The sequence below is a fragment of the Limulus polyphemus genome, unplaced genomic scaffold, assembly GCF_000517525.1.
Source record: "Limulus polyphemus unplaced genomic scaffold, Limulus_polyphemus-2.1.2 Scaffold4513, whole genome shotgun sequence".
In the NCBI taxonomy this organism is placed as follows: Eukaryota; Metazoa; Arthropoda; class Merostomata; order Xiphosura; family Limulidae; genus Limulus; species Limulus polyphemus.
In genome coordinates this window covers 55387-61837 of record NW_013670123.1, presented here as the reverse complement: position 1 = coordinate 61837, position 6451 = coordinate 55387, and the positions used below count along the sequence as shown (strand labels likewise).

At 35.7% G+C, this 6451-nt stretch overlaps 1 protein-coding gene and 1 non-coding gene across 2 annotated transcripts in view; both read right to left on the bottom strand.

The window, feature by feature from the left end:
• Nucleotides 1-6451, bottom strand: part of LOC106471279 (dynein light chain 1, axonemal-like) — a 70862-nt gene that overhangs the window by 20807 nt on the left and 43604 nt on the right. The gene's annotated exons all lie outside the window — the stretch shown is intronic.
• On the bottom strand, nt 2750-2822 carry Trnar-ucu. Its single transcript has one exon. It is a non-coding gene; the product is annotated as a tRNA-Arg (tRNA).

The following is a 6451-nucleotide window of genomic DNA, read 5'->3' as shown; positions in this document are numbered from 1 at the left end:
ATATTACCAAAAGTGTGTGCTACATACACAGGTAGAATTTTTATCACATACTGTGAAGAAACAATAATTTGACAGACCCTGCAAAGATCTCTGTGGTTCTGATTGTCCTCAATGCATGACAAGGCAAGAAATACAAAGCTTCCTGGGCTTTTCTTCATATTACAAATTACGTATTACCAATATTACATATTACCAAAAGTGTGTGCTACATACACAGGTAGAATTTTTGTTACATATTGTGAAGAAACAATAACTCGACAGACCCTGCAAAGATCTCTGTGGTTCTGATTGTCTTCAATGCATGACAAGGCAAGAAATACAAAGCTTCCTGGGCTTTGCTTCATATTACCAATGGCTCAAGGCAAATTTCTTCAAGATTGCTGCACCATTATCTGTTATCAACAAAGCCAATATGCATTTTATATGGACCAAGAAATGTTGGCAACATTCCTATCCCAAAAGTATACTTTAGTGGGAATTCTTGTGCTTGTGTATCCATGACAGGTTTGACAGTTCTGTCACAGTTGCCAGATGGAGCAGAACATGTAATAGAGTATGAAAGCTATATGCTCACATCTCTTGAATGTTTATTCGGTGGTCTTTGTGAAAGACATCTATAAAGTACATCAAAATTAAAATAAGAAATTTGAAGAAGTAAAATAAGATTATAACAGCAAAACCAATGAGGCAGAATAAAACATCTGTGGTAGATATACATGGCTGTTTCAATTTAAGTTAATATGAGAGTTATGAATTAGATGGTTTAAGTAACACCTACTGTAAAGAATTTTACTCATACATAAAAAACCTGACAGTGGTGAGACAGCCATGATTATAGCCATGTCAAAGTCCACACGGGCTGATTCAGTTATGTTAGAACACAATTGACAAGACAAATTATTTTTCTCTACTTTGTTCTTACAATACAATCTGGAATAATTTCACTTTTAAAAAAAGCACCACTATACACTCTTTACAGCTAAACTCCCAAACATGCAGTCAAGATTTATTTGACTCTATCTCTTACTAAATGTTTTCTATATAAATAACATTTTGGATGTGTATTTATAGCCTGACTGAGGCCTAGAACTTTCTACACACTATGATGTTGTTATGTAATAATAATTGATCAGAAAAACAGGAAACATTTTGAAAGTTCTAGTAATATGCCACAATAATACAACATGCACTAATTCACAACAATGGAACTACACAATGTATGATTCATACACAGTTATGTAAAGAAACCTGCAATAAGATATCGCTTCTAAAAATAACTAAATTTAACACTCCTGTTATACTTAAATTAAAACAGTTGTGTATATCTAACAATCTGGAAAATGAATTTGTAAGTGTGAGGATGAAACTGCTACACTTTTCTCCAAATCTACCCAAGAATTTCAACCACAAACACCTTTAATTGTGGCATACAGAACAAGAGAATCCATCAAGTTTACACCTGTCCTTACTTCTACTGTGCCACTTGTGACTGCACAGCATTCCTGGATTACTTCAATTATATCAATACCTAATCTGTTTGAGAACTTATCTGGTCAGTTCAACATTATCACCCTGTCAAGAAACCAACAGATCATGATGAAAATATATCATGGGAAGGATATCAGGCTCAGTTTGAAACAATTTTCAAAGTATTTTTTAGAATTGTTAAAAACAAGTTATTCATCTTGATGCTCATTTAAAAGGACTAGCTTTAATAACATTTGCAACCTTCCAGCTGAGAACCATAACAACTATCAAGCATGGATGACACACCAAAAAGAAGTTTTTAAAGCAAAGTTCAGGAGCCAATTAAAAAAGAAATATGATATCTTAGCCAATCTTGCAAAAAGATGTGGAAAGGCATGCCTATTCATCTTATCTGGATGCTTCATGTGAAATAAATGATTCATTGACTCATGATCAACTTACAAAAGCCTTAATAGATGAGGATATGTGAACAAGACTAAAGGAAAGTAGGTGTACATCTTTTAGGAAGTAGTTCAGTTACAAGTGTAAGGTATTTGTCTACAGTTCTGTCCTCTTATCACCCTTCCACATTGGATCTTAGCTCTGTCTCAATGATAGCCAGAGAATGGCAGAAGAATTGTGTGCATGTGAGATGGCTGTATCCACTGACTATTTGCAGAGGCAGACATGATTCACATTCATCAGTGCTTGAAACAAATGTCTTCCGACACTGTAGTTGTGAGTGTATTTGCCATAAATAGTTTAAGGTGTGTCATATGTGCTGAATTCGTATTCAGAGTACCTTTCTTCAGAAAAAGGCTGAGTCATAACCTCATTGGTCATGATGTTTAACCCCACAATGCTGGCTGAACTTCTATCTTATCATAGGTTATTAACATTACCTTGGAATTCCTCAAGCATGAATTTTGCAGTAAAATGCTATAATTCTTTATCATTGGATTCAAATCTAGTGAAAATTAAATCTTACTAGTGATGTAGCATTAAAAAATACTTTATTTGACAGTACTTTTACAGTCACAACTTTAAAATATGAAACATGAGTCATAACCTTTAGAAGACAACTGCTAAAAGTAGTCTTAAATAATAATAATAATCCCTGTAGACTCCCACTGGAGCATAGGGCCCCAACAACACCTCGCCGACAGAAGTTGTTGTTGCAGTAATTGTTTAGCAGGTTGTTTTTTACGAGGTGGAGTTGCTAGCCCCGTGCCCAACCCTCCTCCTTTCCCATCCTGGACTTGGGACCAGGCAAAGGTGGTGGCATCCCTGCCGGGGTATGAACCCGGTACCTTTGGATTAGAAATCCAACGCGCTATCCACTGCGCTATAAGGACACAAAAGTAGTCTTAGCCCTGCTTTTGTCATCCAGTTTGACCTGCCAGTATCTGGATGCCAGATCCAATGTTTTAAACCAACAGAAGCCTTCTAACCCATCCATATAATCATCTGTGTACAGAAAAGAGAAGGTGTCAACACAAGTTACCACACATTCACCCAACAGAAGTTCATGCAGAACCTTCCTTCTTTGTGACAATCACTACTGCAGATGACCAAGCACTCTCCAAAGGCTGTATGACTCCTTCCTACAATATCCACTGTATTTCAGCTCTTCCAACCTCCCAAGTGCTCTAAGGAAGTCAATGTTATGGCTGATTTATTGAACGTGTGTCTCAAGTCGCTGTTGCTCAAACCATCTGGTCCCACAAACACACTGGCATATTCACTCAGTAAATCACTAAATTGCTTTTTCTGCATTGGGTCCAGATTGTTGGCACAATCGTCAACCAATGCCTTCAGGTGTGTCAGTATCCTCATATATGCTCTCAGTCACAGTGAAATTGATGCAACCCTAGCATTACTACTAGCATCGATTACTGTCGCTTCACTCACAGTACCTATGAATTAACTGCAATATCCAAAGCATCTAATGTTTGTTTCTTGTCACCCCAGCCTTACTGATATCAATTCCAATGTTGATACTCTTGCCTACTTCGCTGCTTGGCAAAGTGCTGACATGATGGGTTAGTGAAAATCTGCAGAGCCACCAGCTATAAACAATAGCTATGCTGTCTTTGCTTGATGCAAAGTATGGGCTGTTAAAGGTGCCAGTGCCCCACAAATCAAGAAGTAAAGTTGATGCTTCACTCTTTCCATCTGCCATTTCTATGGTACATATTCTATGTGAACCTTGTGGTAGCACGTACACTTGTGGTGGTCCTTTGCTGTGGCATATATCCTGTGGACATACTTTGATATGGCACATATTCTGTGGATACACCTTGCTGTGACATGCATTCATTGGTTCAACCTGCATAGCTCTACACAATCACTAGTGATCAGTGTGATTTCCTTGAATTTCCTTCCTGTAAAGGAGGCTAGTTGTTAACTGTCATATGTTCCAACTGTGTTTATTTTGCAGTGGTAGAGGCACCTGAGTCCCATCATCTTTCAGAAGAATTGCTACTACAGCTATCACTGCATTATTCTTCATGATTAAAGCAACAATTTCAAAGTGTGTTGAAATGGACATGGTTTACATGAAAGTGATGATGTCCTTTACTCCCAGGTGCTATTGCATAAGCTGATTGTGAAGTCCTTTAATGAACTTATTGACCAATATATCCTACCGATCTGCATAAGTCATTGTTGGGTATGCCTTTCCATGTTGGCACAGATCATATATGTAAGGATCCAGTTCTTTGGTGCCAATCCTCTTTTGACTCTTCTGATGGATCACTTGATTCTCAACTGTGTCAAATCAGCAATGCAGCTTGTACACAGTTGTTTCCCAATCAGCTCGCTGTTCCTCATCTAACTGTTCAACAACTTTGACAGCCTGCTTCTGAGCTTAGATGATCTGGCATACATTGTGATAATGGGAGAGAAAGGCTTTGGCCTGGTACCCAGGGCCTTATCACACTTCCTGATGTTCAATAGGACAGCAAGAAAAGATCTAGATTAGTTCCTGAAATATTTCAGGTAGGTCATTTCCTGAAATTGACAGACTCAGGGGCAGGCTGTATAGTGGTCCAGTCCCTCTGTGCCAACCCTCTTTTGACTCTTGAACTTGGCTTGATGGATTGCTAAATTCTCCACTGTGTCAAGTCGATGATACAACTTGTACACATTCCGTGTTCCATCCAAAGTGTAGTCACACTTTCACGATAGCCAACAATGTTGCTGCTATCTCTGAGCAGTTAGCCACAAATTGTTGTTAGTATGATATGAAACCAAAGAAACTGCTTCATCAAATATTGAGACCAATCTAAAACATTCCACTTCCATTTGAATGAGTGAATATTTCTCTCATTTTAGTTTCAAGCCTTCCTCTCCTATGCACTAGTATACCATCTTCAGGTTTTCAGATGTTGACTCATTACCTATTCAAGCATCTTCAAAGTTTATCAAAATTTTCCTTCAACTGTAACTAGTGTACAAAAACAAGTAACTGTTTTGTGTTTTGTCTGATGATAAGTGAAACTGCTCAGGATGCTTTCTATATTTGTCTGGAGGCTTGTTGGATTGTTGCTATTAATGAAAAGCTTTAATTCTTTTACTTATCACAGGTGTCCTAAAGTGGCTCAGTTGTAAGTCTCTGGGCTTATAACAATAAATATCCTGATTTAATACTTGCAGCAGGCAGAGCACAGATAGCCCTCTGTGTAGATTTGTGCTTAACAACAAACGAACACAACAAACTTATCAAAGGTAAAATAATAATAATCATAATCTTAAAACTTACTGAGTCCATTCAAATTTGTTAGTTTTTCAATGCAGTTTGTTGAAAGTGAGAGTTTCCTATAAAAGAGAAATAGTCAAAATTGAAAAAATATGTATTATATTAGAAGGAATATTTAAGGAGTACAGACATAAATGTACACTTTACTTTTCTTCATTTTTTGTGAACATTACCCTAAATCATAGATAAATGCTAGGGTAACCTGAAAGTGAACTAAAAGTTTTAAAAATGGTATAATTTAAAACCCTAAAGCTGTTTTTCTATATGAAATCTTTAATTATGATTCTAATACACATTTCCATATAAACTAAATCATGCAAAAAAAGTTTCTTCACTACAGCCAACATTATCTTGGCAATAGAAAAAGTGTTAATATCACAAACCAAACAAAGACCAAAAAAACGATTCTCATAGAGATTCAAAAGTTATATAAATTATCCAAACAACTGAATATCCCAAATTTTGAGCTAGGTACTCCATAATTTGATGCTTACTTTTGTACCAAATGCGTCATATTATAAAACGTGATATTTAATTTATGTTGTGTGTATGTGTGTGTTTTGTGGGCCAATGAGAAAGCAAATAGTTTTGAAGAAGGACAAGTGAAGTTTTCTAGTATTTTGTCTCTTTAACAAGAAGTTTTTAAAAATTTCCACACTTATGAATTAATCTTACTTTATACTCCATCCAGTTTTCAGTTGAGTGATACCTTAAATACGAACCTTAAGTTTTTAGTTTCAATCTTATTCTCTGTCACTATTACAATTCTAAGTTTTAATTTGATTGTACTATGTGAAGTATAAGTATACTTTTTGTTGTTTAAATCTATCTCCTTTTTAAGCATATAATATGATACCTATTGTTTCTATACACTTTCACAAACATTTCATGCATATAAATTTCACATTTTCGGTTTTATATACCTTTAAATACATATGAAGCATATAAAACCCATACTTTAATTCTAGATGCTCATAGGTTTTAAACGTATGAATTTTGTATCTCTAAGTGTTATATGCAATGCCTTACAAAAGTATTCATCCCCCTGCAAATTTTCCACATTTTGTTGCCCTCTGAGCTTGCAATCATGAAACTTTGAAATGTGACTTTATATTTAGAAATTTAACAATCTACTCCAAACTGAGAATGTTAAAAAATGCAGATATTATATAAGTAAGTTAGATTTTCAAAGAAAATTAGAATATTTTCAATTGCATAAGTATT